Source organism: Haliotis rufescens, unplaced genomic scaffold, assembly GCF_023055435.1.
Source record: "Haliotis rufescens isolate VD_foot unplaced genomic scaffold, xgHalRufe1.0.p SCAF_7, whole genome shotgun sequence".
NCBI classification, from domain to species: Eukaryota; Metazoa; Mollusca; class Gastropoda; order Lepetellida; family Haliotidae; genus Haliotis; species Haliotis rufescens.
Genome location: NW_025964361.1, coordinates 5,948,619 through 5,967,947, shown reverse-complemented (window position 1 = coordinate 5,967,947; position 19,329 = coordinate 5,948,619). Strand labels below are relative to the sequence as shown.

Genomic DNA, 19,329 nt, shown 5'->3' with positions numbered 1-19,329 from the left:
TATTAGAATATTATTTTGGTGAAAAAAAACAGAGCTGAAAGATAAATTTCGTGGTTTATGCTGACAGCCTGAAATGTTTATGTACGACATATTTATATTTTTCCAGAATTTAATTGCCCATAATTAAGGGTGCATATAACACACAAGTGCGTATTATACGTGAATAAATGAGTCTTGTGTACATTGATCAGTCGGAAGGGGTACTAATTGGGATTGTTCACTAGCCAATATATCAGCAAATATCGCCGTGGGCGCTTATAAGAGTGGGGCGCTTATTACGTCGAATACAATATATTTGTTTTCGGTGGCGATGTCTTGCCACGTGTTTCATTGCTGCTGCTGGCACCCCTTGTTGCCAAGTGGAACAGTTCTTCCTTCGCATATGATCAAACAAATTTGTTGTGTTTCCACTATATCTAAGAATTGTTCCACAAATCCTACAACCAATGCGCTTTTTGTCGACATTATTGTCTTCTTTATCAAAGCCAAAGTTCATCCACACATTTGATTTTGCGGACAGATTTGTGACAAATTCAACTTTTGTCTGCCGCCATGATGGAAGGGTTGCTAAGAGACAGGAGGGGCACATAACTCTAACCGCTATACCAGTTTTCAAGCTATTTTTCGCTATTCAATCAGAATACGTTTTTAACTTTTCATAAAGACAACAGTAAAGTGCTACAAAATAAAATAAGTATGTACACTATTGAAACTATAGATATTTGACACCTAAATCGATACAATCGATTGCAAAACGCGACTCCCTTAGTAAATGTTGAGATATAACTGTCCGTTATCACCAAGGTGTGTGTCCACCTGATTGCTGGCTTGACCATCGACCTTGAATTATTCTGTGTGCTTCATGGACAAGTGACCACTGACCAGGTCAGGCTATAGATTTGTATAGAAGAGCTATGTTAATTGCTGTGAAGACTCCATTACCACCATGTTATTGCAACAAGAGGAATGTGAAAAAACGAAGAACCAGAAACTTGATACTTGTAACCTTTTGTAGAGGCCGTATTGAGAGTATGTGAAACAGGTTTGATGGCTAAAGCAATATTTATTCCTTGACATGGTAAAATTAACAAATACTTATCATTTTGAAAGGGGAACATTTGAACTATGTTAACCTGATCAGACAGTAATCTATGTGAGATAAAGCATTTGATACATGACAAACAAATACTTGAGAAGTGACAATGAAATATTAACAGGGATCATATGAAGCGAAAGGCATAAAATAATGTTCTACTTTCATGAAACTGTTTGGATTTTGGTCTTTGTCACTCCTATGCTTAGGGCTATTTTCTGGGTTTGTTGAACATCAAAATTCTTAAAGCAATCAAAAGACCCCTATTCGACCTTTGTGTCCGTTTTCCCATAGACATGTTGGGATTCTTGGTTTGAAAAAATCCCCTGCAACCTATGCTGGTTGTAAGAGCTGACTCTGTGGATTGGGGGCGGTTGGGTAGCCTAGTGGTTAAAGCGTTCGCTTGTCACGCCGAAGACCCGGGTTCGAATCCTGACATGGGTACAATGTGTGAAGCCCATTTCTGGTGTCCCCCGCTGTGATATTGCTGGCATATTGCTAAAAGCGGCGTAAAACCAAACTCACTCACTCACTCACTCTGGGGATTGGGTGGTCCTATTTGGTGACTTGGTTGATTGTATGGCATCATACCTGAAGCTGTGGATCGCTAACTGTTTGCTTGGCATTTTTTGGATTTTTGCTCATTATAAATCACTGGTTTGCCTGGTCCATGTTGATTGAATAGTGCTGTGAGAGGTGCTCAACAACAAACAAACAAATCATAGCCAAGTCTCCTGATCATGACTGGCTCGTCCCTGAAAACACATTTCTGGAACCGGACAGATTCAGAAGAAAAGAATGAAATGTGAGATAAATGTTTCAGTGAATTTCATGCAAAGAGTTACTTCCCTTCCCTTCATTTGAAGTCTTTTCTATACCTGAACTTTTTGTAGGTCATGGAGGAAAAAAATGTTATATAATTCATTTGTGAAAGATTGGTTAGTGGATAAAACAAGTTAAAAAATCCTTAATATGTCCCATACCTTTTTCAATTGTGGTTATCTATTGTTAAATATTTTGGTACAACATTTATGCATGGAATACTTGTACGCGTAGTATGTCATTAATACAGGTACACAAATCTTGGCGATTAATGTATTTGTATAAAGTCACTTAGCACTGAGGTTTATCAATGGGTCTTTGTTTGGGGTATCCAGCATGGAGAAGCACACTGCCATCACATCTACACAAGTTGCCTTCCGTGGTTACTCTCTAATCTCTCGGTACACAATCTGGTCCAGGCTTTCACATCAAAGGGAGGCTACTCCTTCATGTCTGTTGATCTTGGCTGGCAGTCAATGAAGCTCTGTATTAACAGGACAACAACAGTGGTTGTGAGCTGGTATTTTAACTGTATGCTGTGGAAGACTCAACTTTAACAATTTTACTTACTTGCTGACAGGTATTCGTTTCATGCATCACAAATGAATCCTTTCTCAAGGAAGTGATAAGTCATCTTGTACAGTTGTCGCAGTAATGAGGGTCCTGATGGGAGGTGTTACATGTCAGTAGTCAGTATTTTGGGGCCTTTAGTCAGTAGTCTTATTTTGTCGGCTTAGTAAAAACACACATGAATAGTGAACAAGCTGTCAAGTTGAATCTAAAATGCGGAATCATCTCTATGCGAATGTGGATCATCAATCTGTCTGTAGGGAACATGAAGACCTGTGATTCTGCTTTCATTTCATTACTGCAATTCTTGTTTTGCAAAAAAAAAACCACACTGACTGGTTATGTTTTGTCCTTAGATCTAGTTATATACAAGATTTACTGACCAGTGAAGATCCGGGGTAGAAAAGGTCTTCAGCAACCCATGCTTGTCGTAAGAGGCGACCAATGGGATTGGGTGGTCAGCCTCGCTGCCTTGGTTGATGCATGTTTTCTTATCCCAATTGCGTGGATCGATGCTCATGGTTTCAATCACTGCATTGTCTGGTACAGGCAGCCGTCATATAGCTGGAATATTGCTGAGTGCGGCGTTAAACAACAAATAAACAAACAAACAAACAAACAAGATTTACTTTTATGGGACAGCACAGTTATAACAAAAAAGTTTATGATTATGCTAAGCAGTTTTAATGGACATTTTACATTCAATTTTTATAGTAATTTTTTTAATTTACGATAAGCAATATGCCCCATCAGGACCCTCAGCAATCAAAAATGTTTTTAATTTGGGTGATGAATTTTAATTTTATAGGGGCTGAGGAGGCTCAGTTGTGGAAGACACTGCAAAAGGCTGTGATGAGTTGCATCCCTGGTTTCCATGGCGAATATGACCAGGTTGAGTTTCTTGGTTTGTCAGCATCATACCCACACTTGTGTGTTTCATTGAAGTGGAAAACATCCAAGACCGGCATTACTTTAGGGTTTCCTCCCACGTTAATCTGACATGTGGAGGTGGACTGAAACCAGTGTTTCATTCAATCTCGGTGTTCATTTCATCCTGTTTCATATACAAAACACTATACAGTCATCTGGTGACTTATCTGTTCCTGACAGAGTTGCGTCCCTTAGGCATGCCAGAAACCTATGATTGTGGGTTCAAATTCCGGTTCGCCCTGATTATGTTTCTAGGTTTGTCAGCACCATACCTGTGCTCGTGGGTTTTACCAAAGTGGTAAACGTCTGAGACCTGCATCACTTCGGGCTTTCCTCCTACATTAAGCTGACACGCCGTGATATAACTGGAATACTGTTAAAAGCGGCGTTAAACCCAACTCACTCTCTCTGTTCTTGAGCTATTGATGCAATACATAACAGCAATACAGATGAAGTGTTGCTGGTTTCATATCACAAACGGATTGATACATGTAATGTGGAACATCAGTTTTTACACAAAGATCTATTACAACAGAGTCCAAGTGAATGTTTATTTGACAGCATCAGTCTCCATCACAATCTCAGGTTTGAGGATTTTCAGTGTGAAGACACCAAAGTCATGACACCTCTTGGTACATTGAAGAAATGGACCTCGATGACGGACCAACTTCATATGTAAAGCAGGCAAAGAAGTCAGTTCCTGGACCCTACAGCAATACTATACATTTATACACTCTAGTACTTTCCTATCTGTATCACGCTTGCAAATTTGCAATCCCAGGTCGATATTCAGTGTAAGCTACAACCTATTTTCTGACTATACTTGAAGAAATAAATATTCATTTATTTGTTCATTCATGTAATGGGAGCCACTTGTTGAGTTTCACATGTTTGTAAAAGTGGCACTACGATTGATGATCATGGCCGAGGCTGACACAGTTATTGATTCAACTCATAACAATTAAGGTCACGGTAAAGGCACATGTCAACAGGCAAAGAGCACTTGCTACCTTTGGAAGTTTAATGAGTTCTCTTTGTCATTAATTGTAGTTTATTTTTCGGTGATGTTGTTGACAAGAGTTGATGGCTTAATATGTGATATGGATGATATACTGTTACTGTCCATATATCACAGGCACCCAGTATGTATATCATTCAATTTGCAGCCTTTATTGTTTTCAAATTCTGGCTAGTTTGGTTGACTTGTACAGTGGATCAAGATAGCAATGAAATAGATTTGTGTAGCTCATTAGTTTTCTCCTTTGTTTTTCAGGGTTGTTTCTGTCGGTTGGTTTAGAGGGCAGCAGTAAATGCCTATGCTGTTTAGGGTGCAGCAGTGTCTTTCCTGTAGCATGTTTACTTCGGAGAAGGCTTGTTCTCTTAATAGAGCTTGCAGTCTGCTCAGACTACATACAATGCATTTGATCAACAGAATGCATTTGATAAACATACAACACATTTGATCAATTTACATTGCATTTGATCAACATACAACACATTTGATAAACATACATTGCATTTGATCAATTTACATTGCATTTGATCAACATACAACACATTTGATCAACATACATTGCATTTGATCAATTTACATTGCATTTGATCAACATACAACATTTGATCAACATACATTGCATTTGATCAACATAATGCATTTGAGATCAACAAACTGCATTTGATAAACATACATTGTATTTGATCAACATACATTGCATTTGATCAACATACATTGTATTTGATCAACATACATTGCATTTGATCAACATACATTGCATTTGATCAATTTACATTGCATTTGATCAACATACAACATTTGATCAACATACATTGCATTTGATCAACATACATTGCATTTGATCAACTTACATTGCATTTGATCAAGATACATTGCATTTGATCAATTTACATTGCATTTGATCAACATACAACATTTGATCAACATACATTGCATTTGATCAACATAATGCATTTGAGATCAACAAACTGCATTTGATCAACATACATTGTATTTGATCAACTTACATTGCATTTGATCAAGATACATTGCATTTGATCAATTTACATTGCATTTGATCAACATACAACATTTGATCAACATACATTGCATTTGATCAACTTACATTGCATTTGATCAAGATACAACACATCTGATCAACATACATTGCATTTGATCTACCTACAATAATTTGATATATTATTCTCTCTCCTCTTAATAGTTTAATTTTTCATATATTTGTAATTGTTTCTTTTTCTTTTTCTGATCCATTGAATTGAAAACTGAAAAGTAAAACAAAGTACAGTCCAACTATGAATGAATGGATCTATTTTCGAGGGTCCTGGCGTAGGTCATGTAAAGATTGTTTCACTGTTTACGTATAATGCCCTGACAGGGGCTGTTAGCTTCAGTGATCGCGGGATATACTTTCTGATTTTGTCATTGTGATTAAATGGAGCAGAACTTTTTTCAAACTTGATATAACATTTTAGATTGACAGGCAAGCTGTTTGTTGCACTCAGATGTCAGCATGCTTGAATGGTAACATTCTCCTGAATGTACTGCTACGCAAACTGATACTGTATATATATGTATATGTGTGTCGTGTACATAGTGTATGGGCTATGTAGTGCACAATTTGACCAGGTTTTAAATTAGGAGACAATTATAGAAAGTATATGTGTACATCATTTTACCAATCTTTATAATTACGTGAGGTGAGGTGAAATGGGGTTTAAACGTCATGTCCAAGATTATTGCACTTATATAGCGACGTGCTTCCATGTGTGTGTGTCTGTATGGCTGCTTGTACTAGTCTGGGCTGATTTATAGGGCTAGCCCACTGAGATACCATGCCTCAGTTTAACATGAATAACCAACTCTGACACAGTATACTGACTCCAAGCCGAATAGTCTTTGTTTTATCCCCTTAGCACCAGGTAGGGTAACAACAAGTACCATCTTTTAGCGTCTTTTGGTAGCGGCTTGAGATCGTACCCCGGGCCTTCCGCTCTCCGGGTAGACGCTCTACCACCAGACCAGGGAGGCTGTTTTATAATTATGTACTAATATATACAATTATATACACATATATACAGCAAGTTGTCGTCCTAATAGTTCCTGCTTGTAAACAAATGTTACCAATATTAAACATACTCTACATCTCACTGTATAGATTGAAATTATTTTTTTTATGTTCAAGACTTTATATGGTACAAATCAACTACTGAAGCGATTCCAAGCTGTCTGCGTAGGTGTGATTAGATTATTGATTGCATAATTTATGATCACTGATATTGTTTGAGTGCTGCGTTCCTCGATCCATGACATGGACAGGTGATCCCAATTTAATTCTACTGAACAAAAAGTGTATGTGGAGCATCCTCACATTTCACCATTCAAAATAACAATGTGTTCCTGTACAATTTTAGATAATTATTAAACAATTTATCAGTAATTTCTGTTAAAGAAATGGTTTCAGAAAATTAATGTCACAATCGCAGTTATATTTTGTACAGTACTTCAAGGTGGATTAGTCTACTTCAGGGATGGGGGTGCTTCAAACTATTTTCCTCCCCGTAGTCATAATAGGAGTGAACCATGTAAATAATTTTTTAAACTGGTAAAGATCAGTTTTAATTACCATTTGTAAAGAAGATTTCAGAATCTTTTTGCAGAAATTCTGCTTGAGTGAAAATTGTTATTCACAACAGGATATATTCACCTGTTAATGTAGCATAGAAATGTAGGGCAGGACTTGCTTACTTTTCACGAACACCTGGTGCCATCACTGATTTTCAGTGGTCCATTCATGTGATTTTCTCTGCTCAGGAAATTGAGACTGATTATTCGCTGTCATTACTGATTCATATTAAGATGTTCCGATATCATTTCTCCTAAAATCATTCTACAGTAAATTACGTTTATAACGAACATGTTTATAATGAACTGACAGATAAAATAAATTGTTCTTTTATTCCTGGCCATTTTCTGTATATATAATGTATATATGCTCATAACGAACTTTGGTTATTAGGAACTAAAATTAGTAGTCCCTTTGAGTTAGTTATGGCTGTAGTTAACTGTATATGCTTTATGGGTTACAGACTGAAATTCGTTTTATCCTGTAATAATTAATGTGCATGGAAAGATCATGAAACAGAACACATCCTGTTGTACCTCGTTCCCTATTGTCTATAGTTTACTTTATAGATCAAAATATATGTCAACTCGAACTCTTGGATCAATTTGATGGAAAGAAGTGTACATACTTTTTGATTCACCTGAACGTTTTTCCTTCCATGGTCACATAAGGCAAGGTTTAAAAACTTCCTAATGCAAACAATGTATTAAAAATCAAATACTGACACAATGGGTTTTGAACATGTTCCAAGTTATAGTTATATAAAAAAGACAAATGGAATATTCATCTGAGCTCTATTTGCACATACATATGGCTTGACCTGTGTTACGCTAACGGTGGTATCTAAGAGTTAGCCAGGTAATACGGACGCTTTTCCTGTCGTCACATGTTGTCTATTGACTGACATTGAAAGGAGGTTTATGTCTCGAAATCTGTCATGCACAAGAATATAATGAGAACGTTTAAATTTTCATCCAATCACAACATCACGGGGAAAGGCAGTTTTTCAGACATTAAGTCTAAATCTCCACATTATAATGTTCTTTTCTATATGCATGTCACAGATAACATTGTGGCAGGACATGTATGATGTTGTCATTGTAGCATGGCTAGTTTACTGTCAGTGCGATAAATGATAAAATACTTCTTGTTATTCAATATTTTCTGCTTTCCAAAGGCTTAACTTTAAGTGTTTTTTTTTATATATTTAAGTTATGGATCATAATATTTTCATAATCATATATCTAAGCGTAGATATTTTCACGGGGAGGTGTAATAGGTTCATCAGTGTAATAATTGTCTTCCGTTTTCGTACTTTGATTGAAAATATACCAATACCGTATTCGACGTAATAAGCGCCCCCGGCGATATTTGCTAATATATTGGCTTGTGAACAATCCCATTTAGCACCCCTTCCGATTGATCAATGTACACAAGACCTATTTATTCGCGTATAATACGAACTCGTGTGTTATATGCATTCTTAATTATGGGCAATTGAATTCTGGAAAAATATATCTGTCGCATATAAACATTTCAGTCTGTCAGCATAAACCACGAAATTTATCTTTCAACTCTGTTTTTTCCACCAGAATAATATTCTAATAAGAGCCCCCTATTTCTAATTTTGAGAGCGCCCTGGGCGCTTATTACGTCGAATACGGTAATTTATTGAATGATGCTGACTGGAACACATTCTTGTAAAATGGTTATTGAATGATGTGGATCATGTCTTTATTGATGAGCGTAAAATATAAGTTCTGAAACATTACAAACTCCTGTCTGATCATTGAGCATGGTAAGTTTCAGTTGTTTTAGGGGGACAGGTGGTCTAGTCATATTAGGCACCGCAGTTTGTTGTGCTGAATTGCTTCCCTTGGGCAAGCCAGAAACTTGTAGGTTCGAATCCTGGTTGGCTCAGTTATGATTCTAGGTTTGTAAGTACTGTCATGGCAACTGATTTACGACACCCATTGTCTGAAGAACATTTAATTGCAAAGGCTCATTACCCTGGAGCCATGACATCTATATGCCTTGATACATTTAATTGCTGTTATTTATAAGATGCTAATCCTAATTGTTAATCCCAATTTTTGTGTACATCGACCGTCTGCCATCCTGAACAGGATGTGCAAGTATGTCACTGATGATTTACTGTTTACATTTATATTTATTACTTACTACTTACTAAATGTCAGGTGACCTTGGCTATATAAGCCTTGGTCCAGAGAGATTGAGAGAGAGAGAGAAGGGGTTTGACTCTCTTACCAAGCAGACCTCTCTCCCACAGCCCAGAGTGTGTACCGACTCTCTGTGGCACCCTCAGTTATTATCTAAGTATATTGTAAATTGTTAATTGTTCTTGTAAATAAAATTGTGATTAGTCTCCTGTGACTCTGGCTCTTTGCTGACTAATTCCCCAAGAAAAACAGCATGCCTTTTGGAAGGTATTGTTCACCCAGAACAGTTCCATGATAGTACCATAAACCATGCTTGTGGGTTTTCCCAAAGTGATGAAAGTCTGAGACCTGCATCACTTCCTCCCACATGCTATAACTGGAATACTGTTAAAAGTGGCGTTAAACCCAACTCACTCACTACCTCTGAAGTTATTCAGCTAATGGGGGCGGTCGGGTAGCCTAATGGTTAAAGCGTTCGCTCGTCATGCCGAAGACCCGGGTTCGATTCCCGACATGGGTACAATGTGTGAAGCCCATTTCTGGTGTCCCCAGCCGCGATATTGCTGGAATATTGCTAAAAGCGGCGTTAAACCATACTCACTCACTTCAGCTAACGGCTAGTCATTGCCTTATCATACTTGTTAATTAATACCTGATCACACATGTTAATTAATACCTGATCACACCTGTTAATTAATACCTGATCACACCTGTTAAAAATACATGTGTAGGTGGGAATAAAACAAAGAAAATTGACTCTAGTGCTCTTTCTAAACAAACATATCAAAGGTAAGAATTTCCTTTAAGCTAAACTTTTTATGAATAATACAATACCTGTTCTTTTATCCCGTATATGAAAACTGCGACTGAATGCTGGCAAAGTGACGCCCTTTCTTTTGGCACCTAGTGAATGATGTATTGTTTATGATCGTATTTGTTGAGTTGAAGGTTAAAATGTTTATGTAGGTAATGTTCCCACCTACCTGTGTCCACACCTGTGACTAACGACCCAACAGGTAGGACAGATGGGATCCAGATTTCTGTACTGGTACACCTGTATACCTTCACACTTGCAACACAGGCAGTGTATGGTAGTTTTTCTAGTTAATTCATTAAAGGGAAAAAAATACTTTGATGTGTTTTACAACTTGTTTGGATGAATTATAAAAGCAATTGCTTTCAAGGGAATGACTTTAAACATTGACGTGACCCTGCACTCTTTATGAAGTTGGAAGAAATATGTGACCATGAAATATTTACTGTTGTTTCCTTATGCTGTCATTTTGGGTTGTTTGTTTGTTTGTAATTTAACACCACACTGAGCAATATTCAAGTTATATGACGGTGGTCTGTAAATAATGAAGTCTGGACCAGACAATCCAGTGATTGATATCATGAGCATCTGGATACGATGACATGCATCAACCAAGTCAGCGAACCTACCTACGCAATCCTGTTTGTTGCCTCTTACACAAGCATAGTCACTTTTTACAGCAAGCATGGGTTACCTATTCTAACCCGGATCTTCACGGATACATTTTTGGGTTGTAATCTAGGTTGCAATGCCTGGAATTATTATAGAGTTTTGTTTGTTTTAGCCTATGATTTTAAAGTACATGTATGTTACTATCAGTTTGTTGGGGAAATGGTTGGCCCATTTGTCTCAGGTGCCACAATTCACTATGCAGAGTTGCTTCCCTTGGGCATGCCAGAAACCTGTGATTATGTGTTGGAATCCTGTTTGCCCTGATTATGTTTCTCGGTTTGTCAGCACCATTCCCATGTCCATGGGTTTCACCAAAGTGGTAAACGTTTGAGACTGACATCACTTGGGCTTTCCTCCCGCATTAAGATGACACACCATGATGTTACTGGAATACTATTTGAAGCAGTGTTAAACCAAACTCACCCACTCACTACTTTCAATTTGTTAATAATATGTTATTGAGCTGTATAAAAAAAGACATTTTTCTAAAATTGAAAGAAATCTGTCACAAAGACAGAACCAAGATTTTAGACCCCACTTATGTTTAAATACATTCTGTCTACTGTTCATCCATTTTTGAGTTGTTGAACATACGTATGTTGACACATTTACTGCTTTAATCCAACCTGTCATTAAAACATTCATTGTATTCAAGTACAATTGAGTAGTATTGTTGTGCATTTCTGTCTGTCCATTGCTCGCCTGTCACAGGCAGTATGATCCTCGATGCATTAAAAATCAGTATGTTTTGATGAAGGATAATATTGTATTCTGTCTATTGGATCTTTTCAGCCATGAATTTTGTTTGACATGCACATTTTCCAGCATATGAAACACTTTTTACACAACATACATCAAACTTTTGGGGCTTGTGTAGCCTAGTGGTTCAAGTGTTCGTCCATCATGCTGAAGGCCCAGGTTTGATTCCCCACATGTATACAATGTATAAGACCTGTGAAGATCGAGGTTAAAATAGGTCTTCAACAACCAATGCTTGTCGTAAACATCGTAAAAGGTGACTATGCTTGTTGTAAGAGGTGACTAACGGGATCAGGTGGTCAGATTTGCGGACTTGTTTGATGCAAGTCATCATATCCCAATTGTGTAGATCAATGCTCATGATGTCAATCACTGGATTGTGTCCCTGACTGTGATATTGCTGGAATATTGCTACTAGCAGTGTACAACTCATTCACTTACTTACCTGTAATTTCAGTTACTGGCCTTACATGGAGCAAAATAAAAAAAATTCAAAATTGCTTGAGCCATGTAATTCCTTTAGGAACATGAATCAAATCTGACTTTAGTCTTGTATCAACAAAATTCTTATATCCAGATACAAGGTCAGATAACATTATTCATATTCACCTCTTACTGAACCCATGCCTCCAGAAGAACACTGACTAGATTACAGACTTACTTGTACTGTCATGCATCGAGTGGTAAGGCCACACTAGAAAGTCTTTGTGTCTGGTAACCTGCCTGACACGACAACAAAATTATATTTCTTTATATCACATTGTCCATCTGTAATCATTCAATGATTACAGAGAGTAGTTGGATGGCGTGTGTTCAGAGACCTCGACTCCTGAGAGTTTTCAGTCCTCAAACACTTATTACTGCTTCGGCAAGTGACTTAAACAAGTTCCAAATATGCCTCTGTTCACCCAGCAGTGAGTTCAAAACATGCCTCTGTTCACCCAGCAGTGAGTTCAAAACATGCCTCTGTTCACCCAGCAGTGAGTTCAAAATACGCCTCTGTTCACCCAGCAGTGAGTTCAAAACATGCTTCTGTTCACCCAGCGGTGAGTTCAAAACATGCCTCTGTTCACCCAGCAGTGAGTTCAAAACATGCCTCTGTTCACCCAGCGGTGAGTTCAAAACATGCCTCTGTTCACCCAGCAGTGAGTTCAAAACATGCCTCTGTTCACCCAGCGGTGAGTTCAAAACATGCCTCTGTTCACCTAGCAGTGAGTTCAAAACATGCCTCTGTTCACCCAGCGGTGAGTTCAAAACATGCCTCTGTTCACCCAGCAGTGAGTTCAAAACATGCCTCTGTTCACCCAGCAGTGAGTTCAAAATATGACTGTTCACCCAGCAGTGAGTTCAAAATACGCCTCTGTTCACCCAGCAGTGAGTTCAAAACATGCCTCTGTTCACTCAGCAGTGAGTTCAAAACATGCCTCTGTTCACCCAGCAGTGAGTTCAAAATATGACTGTTCACCCAGCAGTGAGTTCAAAACATGCCTCTGTTCACCAAGCAGTGAGTTCAAAACATGCCTCTGTTCACCTAGCAGTGAGTTCAAAACATGCCTCTGTTCACCTAGCAGTGAGTTCAAAATATGCCTCTGTTCACCCAGCGGTGAGTGGGAACTTGGTGGGAGGAGACAGAGAGTAGGATGAGACACATGACCGTTAACCTTCTAGCACGTCATAGTCAGATCAGTATTTGAAATAATTTTAAAACCCAACAAGACAGTCCGTCAGGTGACCCATAAATGTTGCCTGGCCATCTTCAAAGCTACCTGCCCTTATTCAGACATTATTGAGAATTGTGAAGAATAAGGGACAAGTTGCGTCTTGATTGATGCAAACAATTACTTGAGAATCTATGAGTAGATTTGATAAAACTGAATACGTAAGTAGCCTTAAACTGATCTGCAAGACAGTCGGGCAGGTGGAGGACATTTCATGCAACACAACTATGGCTGGGACGGGTAACTCAGGTATCCGGGGCAGGTGGTTCCTGAGTAGAACCCAGGTACCCACAGTACTACCCAGACCTGTGGTTAGTCACGTGATATATTTAAGGATTGACTGTGTATTTTTTTCGGTTCATTGAGGTATGAATCGAAAAACCGATGTGCAAACTGTATGAATCCGTGCAGCGTATTCTTACAAAAGTTTGCACATCGGTTTTTCGATTCATACCTCAATGAACCGAAAAACAATATACAGTCAATGCTTATAATTAAATTCGACAATGTAAAACATGTTTTATCTACAATAGTTTAACCCAAAACAGTTGCATATATCAAAACAGACAAAAATGACGACATTGATAAACATTCCAGGTGTAGGAATACATACAGTGGCGTGACATGAATCAGGTGATCGTTTAATTTATGCACATAACTTGACACGCCTACACAGTCAGTAGCCAATCAACGGAGAGTGGGATTAAAACAATGTTCATTGGACCTGTCAATTAAGGCAAGAGGCGAAAAGAACTGCAACAGTCAGACTGTAACGCACCGGAAGAAATATGTCCGAGAGAAGGCGGCTGTTTCAAATAGCATGGTCACTTACTGCGTGATTCAAACATTACTTCCCTGAGTACGGTAAAACACAGTTGGAGAAATGCTAGTTAGAAATGAAACCCGAAGACATGAAAGTTGAACCGAGGCGAGTGGGAAAAAAACAGGCGAGCGAGCCTGCACGTTTGCTGTTTCATTCATTCTCGGCCTTCGGTTTCAAAGGGTAGTTTGGACAATGAATATGCATGAATGTCGCTAAATGTCCTGTGCATGACGATACACGTGAGCAGAAAGGGAATTCCCTCGACTGTAATATTGGGATTCCCCGATATTCCGCAGTAATAAAAGTAGTGCGCCGCGGTGGGCGTGGCTTAATTTTTTACATTCATCGGGAAATGAATGCAATAACACGTGACCAACTCAGCTAATCAGAATGCAGGAATTTCCATGAACACAACGAAAATTTAATTATTGTTTAATGGCAAAAATTATCTGGAACTTCCACAATTACACTATAAGCTACTAATGTTCACATTTCTTTCTGACCATGCACGCATTCCTTCTGACTTTATATCTTTGAATTGAGATAAAACTTCAGTCAACTTCAGCGTATGCATGACCAGATTGTTTTATATGAAATTCTAAATACATTTTGCCAGGGCTACGGTCAAACTATTCCCAATTGGAAATTTGTACCTATCTCTTGACAGCAACAGCGGGTACCTGGTTAGGGTCGGGTAATAGCGGGGTGGGTACCCGGGTAGTAAATTGGACTTGTCCCAGCCCTAAACCCAACTAGAAAGTTACGAGCCATGGGCAGGCGAGCGGGCAGTTATTTAAGACACTGAGTCAGATCGGTTTGTCTACTACCAACGGAGCAAAGAAGGAATACTCAGTGATACACTGATAAGGATAATAATGGTGGACTTTGAGTTTGGAAAAGCACAATTAAATGGACTGTTATTATTATTTTTAAAAACAAACTCACTGCCTAACCACCCAATTTCCTATACTATGCCATGACAGATTAAATTCAGTACAATGAAAGAATCAAGTGGTCCGTAATTTCTCTTGAGTGGTATATATACTCACTGCCAAAAGAAACGCAAACCATAGAAACATATAGAGAAGTATGTACGTTAGAAGAGATGTTATAATGTGTACTAATTTATGACAAACTATCAGCCAAGTGTTACCACACAGTGACTTTATTCTTATCACGAAATGCTGCACGTGATTTCCAAACTTAACACGCTAATCCTGCAGAAGACAAATAGTGAATCTCGAATCATGGATCTATGACCTCATATGTGATGTATTCATGAGCTTTGATTCACACAACATACCAATTAGGACTGGGACGAGTCCAAATTTATTACCCGGGGACCCATCCCCCTATTACCCGACCCTACCCGGATACCCGCTATAGGTCTCAGGAGATACAAAATGTCTAATTGGGAACATTTTTAGCATAGCCCTGGCAAAACGTATTTAGATACATGTATTAAACAATCTGGTCATTCATACACTGAAGTTGACTTAAGTTATATCTTTATTCAACCATATGAAAAATCAGAAGGAATGGGTGCATAGTGAGAAAGAAATGCGAACATTGTAGTATAATTATAGAATTCTAGATACTTTTTGTCATTAAACAATATATCATGTGACTAAGCACGGGCCCGGGTAGTCCTGTGGTTACCCCGGTCCTACTCAGTACCCAACCGACCCCGGTACCCGAGTTACCCGTCCCAGCCCTAATACCAATATATTTGTTTGTTTTTCGAACCGATCTAATATCACTTGAATATACGTAATTCTTCATATATTAATCAACATGTATGGCATTCACGTTTCTTTTGTCGTTGGGAAACATATATAGGTCACAGAGAAACAGAGTTAGTTTTAATGATGGCCTAATCAAAGTACAGCTATATGAATTATGGGTGTTTTTTTGCAATGTTTGATTGGAATCAGTGGGTGTGGTAGGAATGACTAATACAGGTGCATGTTTGTATGGGAGGGTTGAATCACTGTTGTAGTTACCTATAGAAATAGGAAGGTGGTATTTAGTGAGACCATTTCAGCTTACTGTATTTACTATGTGGTAAAGAAACTTTGCATTCCTTCGTCAAAAATAGAATCTGTTTAACAATACATCTATAACTTCACAGCTGGATCATGAATTCTGTACTTACACAGATATTTCTGTTTATGGTTGTACTTATATATATGTTTTAAAAACACTGTAGAATTCTTTGGATGTAAAACAGTGTCATATATATACAAAAAGGGTTAGGGGTCATGAATATTTTTGGGGATATTTTTATGAAATTGTGTGCTCTGGTATAAAAATATTCCCAAAAATATTCATGATCCCTAACTTTTTTTGTTCAGTGTATATTGTTGTGTGCATTGTAACAGCTGTTGATGATCATAAATGATCATAATGGTATGCTTATTGTTTTCTAATAGTCACAAATGTTTAAGTTTATCTTTCTTATGAAAAATGGTAAATGTGTTTGATGTCCTAAAATTATATTTAATTTGAATCTAAATGAATAAAAATATGGAAACGTCAATTTCATACTAGGAAGGTTTTACACACGGCAATATTTGGGTTCTCAATACTGGTGATGTTTTGTAGTCCTGATATTATATTCAATTAATATAAATGAATTTAAATATTTCGATATTAATTTGATAACATGAAGGTTGTTGCAAATGGTCTTGTTTTATGTCATCATGAGAATAAGCAGTAATAAGTTGGGTTGTCAGGACTGGTGATGTTTTGTCCAGCCGAAATAGAACTTTACTGTCGATGTCCCCAGGGAGTGAGGAAGTTTGTGTAGTTGTGGCCGCCTGCTCCAACCCATGTACGTCTCGATGAGCGGACTCGGAGACGCTGGTGTTGACAAGCAATGTGGGAAAAACTGCAATATTTGTACAGATTAGTTTTGGTCGTATGGGAAAGAACAACCATTTGTTGTTTGTGTGCTGAGTACACCGGGCTGTCATCAGTCTCACTGAGCATGCTCAGCCGGAACACCAACACAGGGAGACCAGCAGCTGACGACTGAAGCCATCGCCCAGCCGCTAGCGAACGGCCTTGTGGGTCGGCTGGTCGGAAAGATTATTCTGTGCTTTAGGTGACTATGTCTAGATGAAAAGATGCTTCAGGGCAGAGCTAATTAATCAGTCACATCCTAAAGGTGTTAGGACAGTGTGGAGGTGTGCTGGAAGTGTTAACGAGATTTACCTTACCTGTACAGCCAGGTAAAGCCAGGTGATTCTGACCTAGCTGTGCTCTATGAACTGTCAGGGCTGTTATTGGAGGATATCTCTGCTTCAGCCCTTGTCCAATTCAGGACGGATAACTGAAGGAATTTAACAGCTGTTAATTAGTTTGAACAGGTACAACAGGTAAGTCCTTGCTGTCAAAAACAGTCTTCTTTTTTAACACTGGCATGGGGAATGAAACATTGAATGAAGTTCTGATGGACTTGTAATTGGCAGGCTTGGATGTCGGTTTATCTAAGGTTTGAATTTACCTGAGAAATAACGGTGAATCATGTTTTGCACCTGACAATAAACAAACACGGTAGATAATCAAGGTAAATAGATGCGACATTTGTAGTTGAGGGAAGTCAGTTTATATAGACACATAACATATGATATCTAAATAGATTTGTCTAAAATTAAAATGGATGTTTACTTTGAGTAATTATCAAAAACTGGCTTTATGATGTTGTAAAAAAAATAAATGTTTGTACATGCAAGTATTAGAATAGTTTGCCCATTGATTAAGAGGCTCATAAATTTTATGACTTTCAGCAGTTGATATTGGGGTGTGGCTGAATACTTGCGCTAGTTTTGCATCTACTTTGTTTGTATTGATTGCAATAACACAAGCAAGGTACACATGCACAGGTATTGTTATACGTCTACTTGCCCTACATGTACTAGGTATATTCAAAGCTCATTTATATCTAGCTAGGTGTATGATGGTGTATATTCAAGTCTTGATCTATACATATATGGGATAAAGTCACAGAACAAGAAAACAAAATATTTTCTTTTGGACTGTGATCAGACTGTACATTAGGATTAAGCACTGGTCCTTAACTTGAATATTCTTTCCTTTTATAAATTGAAAGTATATTCGGTAAAGAAAGAATGACTCTTTTCTGTATTATTTGGAGAATATACCAATACTGTCATGTTAAAATAAAATGTTTTTTTAATATTTTCATAAAACACTTTTCAATGTTCGTCCTTTGTTTTCAATGTTTCTGCCAACAACAAAGGAAGTGTTGGAAAACCTTAGCAATGGATATGACATTTAGAAACTTTTTATACATATTTTAAGAGATAAAATATTAATGTTTGAAATTTGATGAAGCTGTGTAGGTTGTGGGTGAGCGTCTCATGGTTTCTATAACAGGGGAAGTTCTACTTCAACTCGCTCAATCAATACAACATGGAGTATGCCAACAGTCATACAGTCAACAGTTTCTGTTGTTTGCCAATGTTGTCAGGATCATAAAATGGGGAACTGACAATATTTTTTAACTTAAATTCTGAAGTGCCTAAGTGTAAAGTAATTTAATATATTACCCTGTAATTTTACACAATACAACTGCGAAACCTTTAAAAATAGCTTTGCGTATTACATGTTTAGATCGCAAATATTTTGCAAATATGTGATGTTTCTTGTCGAATTTTCGTGTCAGTTTTGATATTAAATGCAAGAGAATTTTCCCAGTTCTATAATTGAATCACGTGAATTCAAATTTGTTCATTCTATTTTTGAGGTCAAAGGTCACAGTGACCGTATTGCTCACTCTTCGGTGGTGTTTTTTCTACGTGATTCATGATCACCGTATTTGTTTTCAAATTGTTCTTGTCAATATCTGTTTATGATACAGCATAGGAAGGCCCAGTCCCTCTTGGAGCCAGCACCATCAGTTTGTAACAATGTCAGCAATATTTGTTGTTTTGAGTGTCAACTACCCGTGTCAATACAACAAGCAATCGACACTGCTCTCAGCTACATCGCACAAGATGGGAGGCGTCATCAGCACTGACAAATGGAGACATCTACCTTCGTAAAACATCACACAATTCTGTTATCCCACAATGAAAGTATTTGAAGCTGAATACCATATAAATAGGACTACTTATATCAGAAGCAATATTTTTAAAAAATTCTTGAATAATACGTTTACATGACTTGATAAATTTCATTTTGAAATTTAAAAAAATAAATAATTTAAATTGTAAAATTAATGTATTGAATTATTGCATTCAAAGAATTTTTATTTTATTTATTAGCAAAACAGGCATGTTGAGG

General features: G+C 37.7%; 1 protein-coding gene across 2 annotated transcripts in view; it reads left to right on the top strand.

The window, feature by feature from the left end:
• The window catches only part of LOC124149634 (serine-rich adhesin for platelets-like), a 230,381-nt gene that overhangs the window by 69,520 nt on the left and 141,532 nt on the right, over positions 1 to 19,329 (top strand). The window contains exon 1 of one of the 2 annotated variants that reach the window (XM_046521360.2): positions 17,038 to 17,399. The exons of the other annotated variant lie outside the window; for it this stretch is intronic. The gene's annotated coding sequence lies outside the window, so the exon portion shown is untranslated. Of the gene's footprint in view, positions 1 to 17,037; positions 17,400 to 19,329 lie in introns of those variants that run through there. 2 annotated transcript variants of the gene reach the window in all.